The 18,348-nt window shown below is 34.2% G+C and overlaps 1 protein-coding gene across 1 annotated transcript in view; it reads left to right on the top strand.

Annotated features, from left to right (window-relative positions):
* The first annotated feature begins 2,217 nt into the window (after positions 1-2,217).
* The window catches only part of LOC110462664 (protocadherin gamma-B5-like), a 51,244-nt gene continuing 35,113 nt past the window's right edge, over positions 2,218-18,348 (top strand). The window contains exon 1 of the mRNA XM_021516740.1: positions 2,218-2,421. The gene's annotated coding sequence lies outside the window, so the exon portion shown is untranslated. The remainder of the gene's footprint in view (positions 2,422-18,348) is intronic.

Here is an 18,348-nt window from a genome sequence, read left to right as displayed (position 1 = left end):
TGTGGTGTTTTAATGTCTCCCACGACACCTTCCCTAAACAAAGTGATGGGAAAATCTAGCCGTCTCTGAACTAGTTATAGGATACAGAACCTCTGTTCTGTCTTTGTGTTATATATCATTAGGCCTCTGCTGGTTTCTCGTGAAATTTAGGTTTAATAAAAAAAAAATGAGGCTGATCATGAGGAATTCAGCATCAAAACGGAGTAGTGATAAGAATGTGACTCGTAACAAGAAAGATAATCATGCCCAACCAAACAGCCTGTAAAAATAAAACCTAAGTTAACCATTCTTAGAGGTTACAAGGGGCGTTAACATACACTTTAACTGATACTTTAATTCTGATTGAAAACATATATCAAACATTTATCTCTACAGTACACTCCCGTGTATAAAATCATTTCTCTGTGCCAATTACCTGTCTATAAAGCTTATGTCTCTATGGTAAATACTTGTCAATAAAGGTTCCCTCTGCACAGCAAATATTGTATAATTAGGTTACCTATCATTAGAAAATACCTGTTTATAAAGGTCACCTCTATTGAAAAAACTTGTTTATAAAGATCATATCTTTATAACAAATACCTGTTTATAAAGGTCACCTGTATACAACAATACCTGGCTAAAAAGGTCATTACTTTATTGTAGGGGCCGTGGTGGCCAAGTGGTTAAGGTGTTTGACATTCTGCTACCACTAAGCCTCATCCACTGGTTGCGTAGGTTTGAGACCTACATGAGGCAGTCGCCAGGAACTGGCCGTAGGTCAGTGGGGGTTTTCTCTGGGAACTCTGACTTTCCCCCCACCACCAAAACCTGGCACATCCTTAAATGACCATAGTTGTTAATAGGACGAAAAACACAAACAAACCAAACCAAACCAACATCTTTATTGTAAATAATGTACCTGTTTATAAAAACACTAACCTTCCACTGAAATTTGATTGTTCAATATGATACCTTTTTATAAAGGCCATGCTTACGACATTTATCTATATTATAATGTTAATCTCTGTTCAGCAACTACCTGTTAATAAAGTCTCTTCAACATGTAGTAAACATTCTAGATTTTATACTAAAAATGTACTGAACCCCCTATAGATAATAATGATAATAAAGATTTGAGGTTCTTATATAAATACTGCTTTATCACAACCTAGTTGGTAGGTCGTCTCAAAGCGGTTCACAAATTATTATCCATGGTTATAGGGCCTTTGAAACCAGCCAATATCTTTCTCAACTCCCTGGGGAGCATTTAACAATTCTAGCACTGCTCAACCACATACTCATTTACAGCTGAGTAGACTGGAGCAAGCGGAGTAAAGTATCTTGCTCAAAGATACAATACAGTGACATGCCGTGACTCCAACCAGGAACCCTTTGGTCACGTGCCCGGTGTTCTACCACTAGACTATACCGTGTCTCCTAGATAGCACTATAAAGACGGTTATACAGACCTTATAAATGACTTGTACCTTATTTTCAATGAATCATTAATTTCGTATGATTATAATCATTCCTGATTATGTCATACTGATACCCATTATACAATATATTAACATTGTGAAATAAAAATCAGAGGTCTTTGTATATAGATATGGAGACAATACTATCCACCTACAGGTATATCAGCAGATGCTATAAGCAGGCAAGCTAAACATAAAATTCTTATAAAAAATATTTCGTGAATACAAAACTTATAACCCGATAATGTAAAAAAACCTGTAAACACGCATTCAGGAAATGTATAAGTCACCGTTGTAGGCCATATTATGGTATACCAAGGATATTATTACACAAAATACAATAGACATATCAGTGTTCTTATCAATAAAGACGGCACAAAAATGGGAAATAAAAACCTAGATGTGTTATAATTCAACCTTTTTGTCTACATGATATGTTTTATCATATAAAACTATTTATAAAATACATTATGTGGGTGCCCAGATGGTAGGTTATACCCTGGGTATTTGGGAAGATGATACCCCCTGACTCATAGAGTATCCTTTTACACAATTAAATGGGGTCATAATTACATTGTAAAGGGTTGAAATTAGAGACAATTATGACAGGTTCCCCCTGGGTTGGAGACATATCTCTACTGCAGACACTGTAGGTGCTGACCCGTCTAATGGGCGCCTTTCATACTTAACATCCGTAATTTTGACCACAAAAGCCACTATTCACCTTTTTCAGTTTGCCTCGTGATTAGATTGTTTTCCAAAGTAGATATACAAGATTTCGGCACAGGTGGTTTAAACTTGTACAGATTTACTGTAGATATTGTAGGGCTACAGACACAGGGTAAACCTGCTATAAACATTGGCATTGAGAAAAACAACGTTTATTTCGTGTTGATGGACTAAAAAGAAACTGTTTCGTTTATTTGGATTTACGACTTTTTCTCATGAAGACAATTGACAGGTAAATGATTTATTTCTCAAGTTAGTATTTAAAAAATTAATGACATCTGAAGAACGATGTCTTTGTTTTGTTAAAGCCACAAAACTGATTGTTGTATACATACCTGTGGAGAGTAGCAGACTTGACACTGGAGTCAATGGAGGCCATATTGGTTGTCGGTAATTTGTGGTGAAATTTGCATTTTCTTTTAGTTAGTGTTGTGATGGAGTGGAAATAAATTCAGAAATAATCGTTATATGTACATGTATTATAGTGGAAAATATATAGGAGGGGATAAAATGCTGGAGAAAAAATAATCAACGAAGACTATTTAAGTCTTAGTTATTTTTCTGACTTATTTTTTTAATCCCAAGGTGTATGTTCTAGCACAATATACAAGCATATGTTGATTATATCTATTCTACCACATGAAAATAAGATCTAATGCCCAATCTTGTCCTTTTAAGTGACTTTAAAGCAACGTCATGACCTAGATAATGAATTAAGGCTGTCCTTATGCTTACTACATACGCAAACGTTGATGCCTCATTTTCATTTCACTTAAAGCCATAATCACAGCTGATGTCATAGTTTCTGGCCAGAACAGATACATTGCTTACTGGACAAAGAAAATATGCGCATGTCAAGTAACTTTCTGAAATGTGCAAAACAGGAGAGGTTTTTTGGAAGAGTTATGCATGTGCATGGTTTATTGTCCAATTATGAATGGTTATTAACCAATCAAAGGTGTCATGACATTACCAGTGTGGTAGAATGTCCTTTATTCCATTGTCCATTCCCTCATAAGACATCATGCACAACACTTTGACCTCAATTTATCAAGTCTGCTGTTATTGACAAGGAAAACAATAAACCAAGCTTATTATAATGGTCTAACTACATTTCCACTATAGGTATTCACTAGTTGAACTTCTGTACAAAATTTACCAGATATTCTATAATTGTGGAAAATTTTTGTTGTTATTTTCCATAAATAATGTCAATGTAAATGTAATTCTGCTAAATCTATTTGAAAGAGAAGTATTTTCCACAGAAACCAATTACACAAAAATTAAAACCTTAAAGTATAGATGTTTCAAATCCTACTATTTATTTGGTGTAATGTTTAAGGAGGACATCCAATCGTTAATGTCGGTATTTTATTCACCGTCGTTGCCCTCTATCTGCTGTCCGCTGTCCGCTGTGGGAGCCATAGTAGAGTTTGAGGCAAGAGTTACCCGACTTTAGTGCAACAGGAAGCTGCTTTATCTGGATGATTCAGGCGCAACCCGATACACGGTCTTCTGTTTTATTTGTTTTCATGTGTGTGATTAGTTCCTATCAGAAGAAAATATGAAGCTTTATGGCGAATTTTGTGTGGGTATGACATCCATTATGTACAAACATCTGACCGACCATGATGGGGTGAAAATGTGATGGTCTGACATTCATTGGCGAAGTCGATGGAACAATGACTGTAGCTTGAAGGATTTGCTCTCCTAGACTGACATTAACTTAAAAATGAGGTTCTTTAAAGATATTAAAAATGTACACCTTAATTTGACTGGTTCAAATTCTTTTAAAATTTGCATAATTTGTGGAAAAATCTCACAAAATAGCATTAAGAGGAATATACAGATATTGTTATATTGACGTTGGTGTTGGTATAATGAATAGTTAAGTTATACGGCACATTTGAAGCTACTTGATTCCTATAAAATGAGTTGAAATAAAATTTCGAGGTTTTCTGAATTTATTTCTCGTAAATCTTGAATAACCGATCGCAGTAATAGCCCCGGAAAATTAAGTACATTGTATTCACAACTATAATGAGCCCACCTGGCCTTTATTTTAAAGGGTTTTTTTGGTATAATTTAGAGGGTATTTACAAGGAGGTTACATTGATTTGAGAGATTACATGTACTTAGTGTTAAACAGCTGAATTCCTTGACTTTCTACGATGAGGACTTCTAGGATTTTCAATACAGAAAACACAGTAGTATATATAGTTGACAGTTCATGATACAAAACATTTTTTCATGTATTATCGTTATTTGATGTCTTTCATGCCCTAATTAACATACATATAACATGTTTTGACAATTGCGAAACAAAAGACTATTGGGGAAAACAGGTGTTTTATCAACTTAGATACATGTACTGAAAAAAGTGGAAGGAAATTGGTTGATTAACATGAAAAATCAATTAAATTGGAAATAACATTTGTGTCAAAATATCTTACCTTGTATAAGTAAGGAGTTGAAGTAAACTGTATCTTACTTATATCATAAGAACAATGTTAACTTAGTGAATCCCTATATATTAGTGAAATATCTTTTGGTTTAGTAAAAACCCATTTAACCAAGTAAAAGCCCTTTTACTAAAGTAGCATCCTATTTTTAATAAGAAAACAATTGATTTGGTGTGGGGGGAAAAAATCCATTAAATTAGCTGTAACCCATTGCATTCAGTTTGAATTTTAAGTTATATTAACCAAGCAATCCTTTTTACGTAGTATCTAATAATCTATTTACTTAAATAAAACCCTGTGTACTTAAAGCTCACTTGATGTTGCAAAACAATCGAGGATAGTTTGATAATTTATAATGAGAACCCAGTTATGATATTATTTTCTCTGGCAGATAGTATATCATAATAAGCGGGTTCCACTGTTGTAAAATTCCATCTTATTTAATATGAACCCAATTTATTGAAAGAAAAAATAATAAAAAAATAAGTATAACTGCATTTAAAGAGATGTGAAATGTATTCATGTGAACTTATATAACTGTATTGTAACTTGCAGTGGCCGTGTGATTTCGGTGACAAAACCTTGTACAGACATATCCAATTTTCATCACAAACCCATTCAATATACCGGTCATGTTCATGTGTTATTTACGAAATTTTGTTTCTGTTGAATTATATTTTCCTCAAAAACACAAAATATTTTCTGATCTGTTATGTATGAAAGGTAAAAAAAATATTAAGCCCTATACCACCCTCATCTTGCTGGATGTTGGTGGCTGGAAGCTTCTAAAAGCATGAATATTCATTGTCCTTTGAACTAATTAAAGTATCCATTTTTCCTTTGATATAATTCTAGTATTCATTGTCCTCTGATCTGATTCTAGTGATTATTGTCCTCTGATCTAATTCTAGTATTCATTGTCCTCTGATCTAATTCAAGAATTCATTGTCCTCTGATCTAATTCTAGTATTCATTGTCCTCTGATCTAATTCAAGTATTCATTGTCCTCTGATCTAATTCTAGTGATCATTGTCCTCTGATCTAATTCTAGTATTCATTGTCCTCTGATCTAATTCAAGTATTCATTGTCCTCTGATCTAATTCAAGTATTCATTGTCCTCTGATCTAATTCTTGTGATCATTGTCCTCTGATCTAATTCAAGTATTCATTGTCCTCTGATCTAATTCTAGTATTCATTGTCCTTTGGTCTAATTCAAGTATTCATTGTTCTCTGATCTAATTCTAGTGATCATTGTCCTTTGGTCTAATTCAAGTATTCATTGTCCTCTGATTTAATTGAAGTATTCATTGTCCTCTGATCTTATTCAAGTATTCATTGTCCTTTGGTCTAATTCAAGTATTCATTGTCCTCTGATCTAATTCTAGTATTCATTGTCCTCTGAACTAATTAAAGTATCCATTTTTCCTTTGATATAATTATAGTCTTCATTGTCCTTTGAACTAATTAAAGTATCCATTTTTCCTTTGGTCTAATTCAAGTATTCATTGTCCTCTGATCTAATTCAAGTATTCATTGTCTTCTGATCTAATTCAAGTATTCATTGTCCTCTGATCTAATTCAAGTATTCATTGTCCTCTGATCTAATTCAAGTATTCATTGTCCTCTGATCTAATTCTAGTGATCATTGTCCTCTGATCTAATTCAAGTATTCATTGTCCTCTGATCTAATTCTAGTATTCATTGTCCTCTGATCTAATTCAAGTATTCATTGTCCTCTGATCTAATTCAAGTATTCATTGTCCTCTGATCTAATTCAAGTATTCATTGTCCTCTGATCTAATTCAAGTATTCATTGTCCTCTGATCTAATTCAAGTATTCATTGTCCTCTGATCTAATTCAAGTATTCATTGTCCTCTGATCTAATTCAAGTATTCATTGTCCTCTGATCTAATTCAAGTATTCATTGTCCTCTGATCTAATTCAAGTATTCATTGTCCTCTGATCTAATTCAAGTATTCATTGTCCTCTGATCTAATTCAAGTATTCATTGTCCTCTGATCTAATTCAAGTATTCATTGTCCTCTGATCTAATTCAAGTATTCATTGTCCTCTGATCTAATTCAAGTATTCATTGTCCTCTGAACTAATTAAAGTATCCATTTTTCCTTTGATATAATTATAGTATTCATTGTCCTCTGATCTAATTCAAGTATTCATTGTCCTTTGGTCTAATTCAAGTATTCATTGTCCTCTGATCTAATTCAAGTATTCATTGTCTTCTGATCTAATTCAAGTATTCATTGTCCTCTGATATAATTCAAATATGCATTGTCCTCTGATCTAATTCAAGTATTCATTGTCCTCTGATCTTATTCAAGTATTCATTGTCCTTTGATCTAATTCAACTATTCATTGTCCTCTGATCTTCTTCAAGTATTCATTGTCCTCTGATCTAATTCAAGTATTCATTGTCCTCTGATCTTATTCAAGTATTCATTGTCCTCTGAGCTAATTCAAGTATTCATTGTCCTCTGATCTTATTCAAGTATTCATTGTCCTCTGATCTAATTCAATTATTCATTGTCCTCTGATTTTATTGAAGTATTCATTGTCCTCTGATCTATTACTAGTATTCAATTTCCTTTGTTCAAATTGCAGTATTCATTGTCTTCTTCTAGCATGTACTATCATCTGATCAAAGTGTTATATTTATTTCTATCAGATCAAATTTTAGTATTCATCTATAGGTCAATCAATTTAGTGCATACAGGACAATTTTAAAATCAATTAATGGCTACATGTTTTGCCTTCTCTTGAAATATTTGTAGAGATATTGCCATGAAGACATTCCTTCCAAAATGTTGTTTTAATTATTTATTCAGAGATTTAATCTGAAATCTCCAGAAGCCTTGAATGTCTCCTGTGTATAACATTTTTAACACACCATATAGATAAAAAAATGTAGGTACTTGTGTATAAACATGTACTATTTGGAGAAACATTTCTGTCAGAACTAATATGAAGAGAAACAAACAATGCATGGAGATGTAACTGATTCCCTCAAATAGACATCGCCTTTTATCAACCTTTTATCTTTGGATGATATCATTTTTCTGTTTTTCGGCTCCAGGAGTTTGTGCTGTTTTGTTCTACAAACCTCAGGCTTAGTTCCCAGCGTGTTCAGTTGCAGGCATTATGCTCACAACAACGCCATTTCTATTGAATATCTAAACATTGGTAACATTTTGTACTGTCCGCTATTGTTGTCTTAATCATTTTGTTTTCTAACGTTACCGAGGTCGGCCCAGAACAGTTTCGTGGCAGATCATCATTTTTGTGTTAGAGTAAACAACACTTCGTGTCATCCTCGTGAAGCCAACATCCCGTGAACATTGGGTTGACCTATCTGCTATTCTCTGACCTCATAAAAACCAGCTCAGAAATTCTGGTTAGAACTTTTGCATGACCTGTGGAATTAATATTGAGTTGAGTAGTGTAGAGTTTGGTAATATAAGGATTTTTATGTGGAGGATTTCTTCCGTGACACTGATTTCCGACAATTGCCTCAACCGGACGATTTAAACTGAAGGACCTGTATTCCAGGCCTCGATTAATTGGTACGATGTTGATTTTTTATATCGAGGCAAATTTCCGTTACTGGTTTGGTTTATTCATGCTTTGTAGCTCAAAGAGAAAAGGAGCCATGACTTTTATTGGAGTAAAAGAATGAAGAATGTCAAAATTTAATCCGCCAGTTTTTGACAATAGCTGGTTGTACTTGCCCTTGTCCCTACCCCAGGTGCTGGGCTATTACCCTGGCCACTGAGTGTTTACTTGAAGTCCTTGGGGACATTACGATAGAGGAGTTTGGAGGGTGTAATTCGGCCACAACTGTCTATGAGACTTTTTCAAGTGGAAACTTCTTCTGATAGTACAATTCTCGGTGGCAGACATCTTTTGTGGTCCTTACTACAGCCTCGCACCTTTAAAACGCCACAATATATGTTTGTTGATTTTAGAGCTGAGACGTTTGGAATCTGTTTACTTAGTCATTTTCTGTCTTGTAAAATCATTCAAAACCTATTTAAATGTTGTTTCATTTGAAAAAGTTAATGTCAATTTGATGGAATGAAATAAAGATTTGTTAGAAAGACATCTGTCTGGGGTGTCGTTAGGAGACATCTATGTGTACGAGATGTTTAAGGTCACAATACAGTCGAAGTCAGATTGATATTTTTTGCTGATTTAATGGGTGTACATATCGGTGATTGATAATATACAAACACATTAAGGACATGCTCAGCGGTTCTGTCAATACAAGTATCGGACACACTTAAATGGATTTGTTTTGAAAGTATTCAAAAGATAGTGTAAATTTGCCACAATAGATAAGTCAGGGATGGTGTGTGCTATAGTAAGCATCAGTAAAACGCTCGTAGAACGAAGTGGAATACAGAAATGTGTCCTACACCAGGAGGTGGAAAAACTTAATTTCCTGAAAATAAATTTGTCATTTAAGAGATCTAGGACCTCCTCGGGGATTGTAAAACTTGAAACTAATCAATCTTTTGATTTCTTTCAAAGATAGCTGTTTATTGGGGAAATTATTAGAAATGTATTAATCAGGTGGAGAATTTTCAAATTAAACAAAATATATTATAACATTGGCGTGTTTTACTGCCTCATTTTCAAAGAAACATTTTATAGAAGATCCTAATGGAACACGATTATTGAAATCAGATGTTAAGTGGCCTTGAACTGGAGAAAATCATGATTTTATGTTTTATATTACTGGAAAGTATTGGTTTATAATCGAAACATTCTGATTGGTAGAGGATTAAAATCATTTCTGAAAGTTTGATATTTATAAGGTATTTTCGGTGCATGGGTTAGAATGTGAAAGGGTATATATTTTTCCGTTCTCTGTAAAATTTTGAATTGAAATTAAATTGTGCATGCTCTGATGTGTTGAAGGGTAGATTTATATCTTTGACAAGATCTCAGACTTTGGCTTTGTCCCGATTATCTTGACGAGTAAAGCAGACTGTTCATTGTCTGAGCCCATCATCGTGCTGCACCTGTTGTTGACTGTGCTCGGCTCGATAATCTCGCTACAGATCTGCATTGTGGAGGGACCAATTAGGATAGTGAACTAATTCATCCCTGCATCTTATATGTCCTGCTTGATCAGAGACATAAAATTGTCATACAGCACCAACCCCTCACACCATTGTTGTGACCCCCACCCTATCTCGGAGCTGATCTCCGGTGATTTTATGTGTGGGGAGTGTGACTCGCAGTATGGGGTATGTACCCTGATTGTGAAGACCTGTATCATAGCAGACAGCAGGTCAACGTTTCACACCAAGTGTGAAATTGTCAGCATGAACTCTATGAGAGTATAACTTAAGCAAGTTAAACTGTCTCATCATCAGTAGGAAATCTGTAACAGACCTGTCATCTTTTACGCCAGAACTTCCGAGTCACGTGAAGATATTGTTTGGAGTCCCACAGGATACCATAGTGGTCAGAACTCTATTGACCAGTCCTGATGGGATACCTACAATAATTACCCCCAGAGATTTAATCCCATAATTTACACTGAGAGTCATTGTCATAATTGTCATATCTGCCAGTGATTACGGGATCCCTCAGAAACACCCAACCTTGGGACTTCGATTTGGTAGAAGTGATCGTACCAGATAGTCAATCGGCCATTCTGATTGGTGGAAAGGTCAAGCATTAGGGTGAGATTGAAGCAATCATCATGTCAACGGTCAATTATCAGGTCCTACCAATACTGACCAAGGTCATTATGTAGCGTTTGTCAATACTGATTTAGGGGTGGCATGTAGGATATAGACCTATTTTCATAAAGTCAGTGATAACCTACTCTGTTCAAGGTGCTCTGATGGCTTTTTTATATCAATTAGGTTTATTTTTTCTTTATTAGACCAAATGATGACTTACAGCGTTAACGCAGAAAACAATTCAGACTGATACAATTATGCTATGCTTGAGAATTAAACAAGAAAGAAAGATTGTACTTCAGAATAAAACCAAAGGCAAGGAAAGACATTTGAAATTCTCAACTTAACAGTCTCTTAATAAAATTTACTTTCATAGTTTCCTCAATGTTAAATTTCAGCAGTTTGCTTTAGAAGGACACTAAAGTCTTGTCAAATATTAATGTTATTTTCAATTATTTCTTTTTAATATTTTGAGACATTTTCTGAATTTTTGTCCTTAAGTGAAATCATATCAAAATTTTAAAGAGAGAAAAACCCACAAAAATAAAAATAAAAAAAGGAATTGGTTGTGAATTCTTGTGATCCCTTTTTACAATGATGAATTGACATAATAATGTACTGAGATGGTACAAAATGACAGCATCATTAGTGTAACTGATTACTGTATAAAAACAATGGATCACGACTGCTAAAATAATACGCCTTTATTTCGTATTCATACAAACAATAATTATAAAGTTTGTTATTAAAAAAGACTAATCATGTGTATTTATGTTGAATCTGAATGAGTAAAAGAATGATAATACAATTACTACATGTATGTTTTACAAACAGTGACGATGTACAATATGTAACCAGCATTAGGTCAATTCATTATGTGTGTATATATAGTGTACGAAACATCAATCAAAAGTTGACAGAAGTTCTCATTCACTATTTGATTGACTACTAAAAACTACCTAAAGAATCTTGTTCCACTGTTATCTGTACAACATCTTTAAAAATGTGAATTGCGATATTTCTTTAAACAGATCCTTATGTAATGGCACTATTCAGCTGACTAGTGGCAGAAATCCCTGAAGACACATTTGAACTTCAAAGGTTGGAATAGTTCATTATGAAGTTTCAGGGGAGAATGAGTTAAAGACAAAGAACAGAGGAACAAGAACTGATCCTTGTGGAACACTAGTCATTAGTTGGATGTTTAAAATCCCTTGTTTTATAGTTACTGCTGTGTCTGGTATCCTCAATTTAGGTTTTGTATACTGTTATAATGGGATCAACATAAAAACAATAGAGTACTGAATAAAACTAAGTCACATTCTTAAAGGGGAAACCATACAGGGCTCTAATGAACATATCAAAAACAGAGACCTTCATAGCACACAAGGAAATAGAATATTTCCCTCTGAGATCATGATGTCAACTGCAACACCTGTCCATAGTCTTCAGAAATCAGCTCACAATTCTTAAAAATCTTGTTTCAGAAATATGTTTCACAGAAATTGTGATATTGAAGCAAGATCTTGAATATATGACAGTTCAATTTTTTAGGATTGGGTGAAGGTACATTAATGTTTGTTGTAAAATTTCAATTGAAATTAAAGTCAGTCTAGATTTGTGTTCTTAATAAGTAATCATAGAAATTAGGTTATAGCGAAAATACTTCTTATTGGACATAATTTTATTCTTAACATAATACAAACAAGGGAAATAACTCTTCTTCATTTTCTCTCTGGAGATCAAATATGACCTAACTACTTCAGATTGATGATTGTCAGTATTCATTACGTACAGAATTGTGTTGATATGGTATATTGATATCAACAGGTAATTTTTTACTTATTGTTGCATTTAATTCAAAAGATAATTTGTGTTATATTTTGGAAAATGTCCTGGGAAATTGTGTGAGGATATTAGATATGCATTAATTGAAACATTTTGACTTAAATACTGTAATAGAATATTCCTGTTAGCTGCATATGTTTTTTTGACAAAAAGGAAATGCTATTAATGTTAATGATCTCAATAAATTCACAAACCCTTCCTGATAGGTCAGTGATCTTGTATATTTTTGTTTAGTATTTATTTATTTCAAAAGTGAAGATTCTACTACTTAAGAAAATAATATTTTCAAGAAAAACAAAGAGTTGATTCTATGATATCTGAGTCATAAGTGTACTACCAACCGGTGTGTCTGTTGGAAAAATAACACCATATCAGGAGAAATTAAAATTGATTCATAGGGAAGTATTCAAATAGAAATAAAAGTAAATAATTTCCTTATGAATCAATCACTATATCCTGATTGGTTTGATTAGCTAACCACCTCTTTCCCTTGTAACTTCAGGAGTTATTTTATTAACAAAACAAACCCTGATTTGATTTAAAACATTTGATAAATATATGTAATGAGATATGGGTTTTAGCAGCAGTTGACTGGGTTCCCTCTGATACAAGAACACTTCCTGTAGGTAGCTGTGCAAAGTTACTCTTCTATGGAACTTTCCTAACAAACACAATAGCTTTTCACTGAAGGAAATGTTATTTCAAACCCAAGAGTTTCTTTTTCACATCCAACATTACACAAGGTAATCAAATATTCCCATGTACCTGGGAACCACACAGATCTGCTAAGGTATAGGCAGGCTTAATGTGAACCTTTATCATTTATATGTCAACAGGAAAAAATACTTAATCACGTTTGGGACATTGTTATCTCAATAACACAAGCTCTAACACACAATCAACTGACAAATTAGAATCTAATATGTTAGGTAATATATTGAGGCCACTGGTGGTCAATCCTGAACGGTTTTGGTCAATAATTAATGTTCATACTCCAGTGTACCTGGCTTTCCTAAAGAAACCTGATCCTATATTTTACAACCTTCTGACATCTTAATTATCAAATATGTCATTTCAGTCATAGATAGGAAGATTTGCTGGCTCTTACTAACGATTCTAACCTCCATTTTCCTTATATGGTTAATGAACCTAGACGCCAGGTAAAAATTTACGAGGTAAATCTATGGAGGTCAACAATACTATGAAAAGTTGTGCTGTAGAGGTGTAAGGTTTTGAAAGGATTTCTTTGTCTTAGGAACAAAAGCCTGTGTGATCTATAAAAAGCAATTGATAACATATTGATAAAGTGGTTTGTTTTCCCAGTATAATGCCACACAGATCGTCACGGAGATAAATTGAGGGCTTAACAATACATTTTATCACATAAGCAATATCAGACCGTTTCCTGTACCGGTTCAATGAAATGGATAGCTGTTATGTATTAGATACACAGCACCCTGCACTGGCTAGCTTTTCTCACATCAGGAACATTGTAAATAGCACTGAAGCAGTTGACATTCTAATGAAGGAAAATCAATGGAAAACAGTTGTTGGAAAAACTGTAGTATTATTTAACTGTGCAGTGTTTGCATGATCATTAATGCAATGGCAATTACAATCAGGAAATTCTAGCTGAATCATTTGACAATTCCAGACAGGTATTTCCAACTGAGACTGTTAAACAGACTTTTTTTGTGAGAAAATTGTTTTGTATGGTTCCTACTCAGTAATAACTGCTATAAACTAGCTCATAATTACTGGTAATTCAAATACATGCATATCGTACAGCCCTTAAAAAGTAGGAAAATGTTTGCTATATAGCCCATAGTCTTGTTTCTAATGCCAATGAAATAACGGACTCGATAAATTTGCCATGGGTTAATAAAAATGTGGCAGTTGATTGTTGAGGAGATCTGTGAGATTGAGTACGGGGTCTGATTTGTATTGGTATCCAGTTACCTGTCAGTATTTAGATAATTAGAAAGTCCAAGTTTAGGTCAACTTAAAGTAGCAGTTGGAGCTGATAGATCCATCTCAGAATGAAGGAAACATATGAGCTTTGATCTAGGATTCAACTCAAAACCAAAGAGGCTTGCATGATCATCCTCATTTTAAGCTAAGATCCACCTCAAGAGTAAATTTAAAAGAACTCTGAAATCTGAAAAGGGAGAATTTTTTAGCTTAAATCTACATCAGAATAAAAGAAAATTAACCTAATGTCCACCTCAGAATAAATTAGATTTAACCTCATGATTAAAGAACTTAAAGCTAATAATTAGTTACACTTTCAGAAACAAAGACGTTTAAGCTTAGATCCACACCAACAGTAAAGAAGTATCGGATCCATTTTGCTGTTTGGTGTTGATGAGTGAACTTTCTGGGCTTTTTTTACCTAAAATTCTTGTGAACCTGTTAACACTATATACATATCTGCATGTATCTTGATTACTTAACCAACTTTCACCTGCAACTAGAAATGTTCAAACAGAATAATCTCTGTCAAGATATCGTCCTGATAACCTGACTTTTCCCAACATTTAATCTGGCTTAAAAAATATTGGGAATGGGACCATATGGTAGGACTGGGCTACTTAAGTCAGATCAATAGATTACTAATTTGTTTGTAGTAGATTATTCAATATACAGGGCAAAGATCATCGTGATATCTTGTTGATATTATCAGGTAGACGTTTTAGTTCTGTAAGGAAGGTTAACGACTTTAAAGACTGCAGGTAGTTAGCCGTATTCCAGGTGTTTGACCGTGTGCATGCATGTAGGTATATTCTGTGTATTGTTTAAGGTCTTTCTGACCTCATGTTCTATATTGACAGGCTACTGTGTTTTGCAATAGGACAATATTAATTGTTTGCTACGCCAATATAAAATATAATTTCCTACAAGGAATCCAGAAATTTTTGGCAATTTTAAATACTTTTTGTGTTTCCAACAATGGGTTTGTTTTCCTTTTTTGAAAGTTTTTTTTTTCTTTTTTTTTCTGATTTCTACAAATCCTTACCAAGTACTGAAAAAAATTGTCAAGTGTTTTAAAGAAATCACTGACTGTATTACACAATACTTAAATAATAACAAATGTAATTACTTATTGACATAAAAGGGCTGTTGAGTAGTTTGTGTCAATGAAGTTGATAATGAAGGCTAAAATATCTGTGAATTTGTTTTAATATAAAAACTAATTGTAACTAAAATTTACTATATCTATTATTGTCATGTTCCTATCTTAGTTCCATTTCTAATGTGAGCAGTACAGAATTGTTACGCTCATATCGGGGAACTGATCTTGCTACCAATTGATAAAATTGTATCAGGTTTGCTTTACTTAATGGATGTTGCAATGCTGAATGATATTTGACTGATGTATATCCTTCAACGACTCAGTTCTTGTCCATAAAAGGTTAACTAGAGACGTTTTGTCCATATTTGGGTATGATATGCCCTACAATGGATTATATCTATATCAGTCATGCTCGTAGGGCTGCTTTACCTATTGTGTTTTCACTCTTATCTATCCCGCTGCACTGTGATTTTGTAGGATCAGTGGTAACCTCCCCTTAATATCGTCCTGGAGATAACTGTAGCACAGTGGGGCCAGGACACGTTCGTTGACCAGGTTCATGTAGCACAGTCAGTTAAAGAGACAGTATAACAATCTGAATCCCGGTCCAGCCCTGCTGGATTTATACACTGGGAACGCTGTTGGCTGATTATGTTTTGTTTAAGACATCTTTATTATCTTTAATTAAAGTCCAGCAAGGTAACAGATCATTTTCTTTTCAGAAATAATTCATCAAAGTTACAGTCATTCCTGAAAAAAAATTCTTAATGCATAGTTACAGTTTATGGCCGTGGTATGGCCCATAATGGGGATATTTAAGTGACTTGGTTAAAATGAAATAGTCTTGTCCAGATATCAGGTTAAGCATAATGTTCTGTCCATATTTGAATAACTATAAGTGCTGCAAGGATTATATTGTGTTAATGATTCGACAGCTAGGGTTCTGTTATGATCTACTGATGTATGATGTGGATGCAGAATTTGACTTAAACAGTACACTTTACATTCTTTATACATAACTTCACACAATGAAAGAGTTAACCTGTTTATTACTTGAGTTAAGACAGATATGAATGTGCAAGCAAAGAACAAGTACTAAAACCTACTGTAAACATTTGGCGTATCAGGGGCTACTCACTCTATAACCTACTAATAGTAACAAATTATTCTCAAAATATTTTAACGAAAGCTAGACTCTNCTGGCTACAGATAAAGTGAAGTAATACTCTATTTAAGAGATTGGGGGTAAAATTCCCCAAGAATTTAAAGCCAAAATGGAACGATTATGTTAGTGCGACATAAGAGTGAGAGCCCCCAATCGTAAAGTATTGCCACATTATGACCTGACATCTTATCATGACTTGACTACTGAGTGGAAATTTTGATGACAGCATTGAGTTTGATGAGTCTGACATACTTTGTAGGAGTGGTACATATAGAATGTATGGGCGGATTGGTCGAGTGGTTAACACTCCAGCCTTCCATGCATGCGGCCGGGGTTCGTTCCCTGAAGTCTTCATATGCATGGATAATCAGAGAAAGTGTTTTTCTCCTGCCCATACAACTCCAACAACCAAGGTGGAGTATAAATTGGTCTGGGGTGGATGTTGCGGTATCTGTGAGGTGGCCCTTTATATGATGCTGTTGGAAGCACGGTCCCACTACAAACAGAACACATTACATCTCCAGCACACACACAGGCATACAAATAGGGAGATATTAGCCAGGTGGCATAGGACTAGTAGTTAGCACCTGATAAGGCAGCTCCTGCGAATTCCTCAAAATTGTATTGATTAATGTATATGCTAATTGTATTAATTGTATATCTATGTACTGTAAAGCGCTTTAGAGTGGCTTATATGTTGGCTAGATAGGGCACTTTATCAAATGCAGTATATTATTATTATTAAAACTTATGAAAATTCAAACGGCCATCTTGAAAATTTGTTTTGAAAAATGTTCTATAGGTATATAGACTCCATCAGTCGAGACTGACCATCATGCACTACCAAACTGTGATGTACTTAGGGTAAAATCTAGCGGTCAATAGAGATGGACTGACCATCAGTACCAAAACAGCTTAATTGATTTCCAGGTGTTTCACACAAGGTGTCAACTGACATGTCCAGTTATGGCCTATACCGGATGATTATTTATAATTATTACATTAGAATGTCCTCTGTTGTACATTGGTTTGTATGTGGCACCCCCAGGTAAGCACAGGTAGCCCCAGGTAGTTACAGGTAGGCCTGACAATGGCTGTACTAGTATATTCCTGGGTGTTTGTCGCACAAGACCCTGACAGCCTTATATAGCTAGTGATGGATGACACTCTGGGTTATGTCCCCTGGGGACAACTGTGAAAGTGCTGGTAATGGAGATGTATAGACATGAAAGACAATTGGCCAGCGACATGTCAGCATGGTCCGAGGAGCTGGTCTTTCCTTTCATTCTAGTACATGTAGACAGTAGCCTGCCCTAAGTCACGGTGTGAAAGTGTCACTCCTCCATGTATACGGCATGTGCAGGGGATTAACTGGGATTAACTGGGATTAAAGGAGACAATGTAGGTCACTGCTACATGAGTTTTAACATTTAGGAACTTGATTACAGTATCAGCTTTTTTACATGTTTTATATGAATAGCAAAATAGGTTAAAACATAAAAAAAATATCTTTCAAGTTTCAAATTACGTTCAGGAATTTAATGATAATAATTGTCCGAAAGTTATTCGTAGATGATGAAGGCTTTGTATCATTTACATACACATTGATACCATGAAAGATATATTTATTAGACAGCTCTATATAAAAGTAGGTGTGCAACAAGCTTGAATAATATTATAACAATTTTTGGAATACATAAAATTAGATAAAAAAAAAAAAAAGTGTCTTTAAAATAAAATGGTTGGTCAATCCTTCACCCTTAAAGCTCAGCTGTGTTGTGAATCACTGTCCATGTTAATTGTACCACTTCATATCATTCAAGTGCTATCAAGATGTAAATAAAACAATTTCCAGACATACAGGTTATTTTTACTAAATGCTCATATACAATATACA

Source organism: Mizuhopecten yessoensis, unplaced genomic scaffold (genome assembly GCF_002113885.1).
Source record: "Mizuhopecten yessoensis strain PY_sf001 unplaced genomic scaffold, ASM211388v2 scaffold10821, whole genome shotgun sequence".
In the NCBI taxonomy this organism is placed as follows: Eukaryota; Metazoa; Mollusca; class Bivalvia; order Pectinida; family Pectinidae; genus Mizuhopecten; species Mizuhopecten yessoensis.
This window is presented reverse-complemented; position numbering and strand designations above follow the sequence as displayed.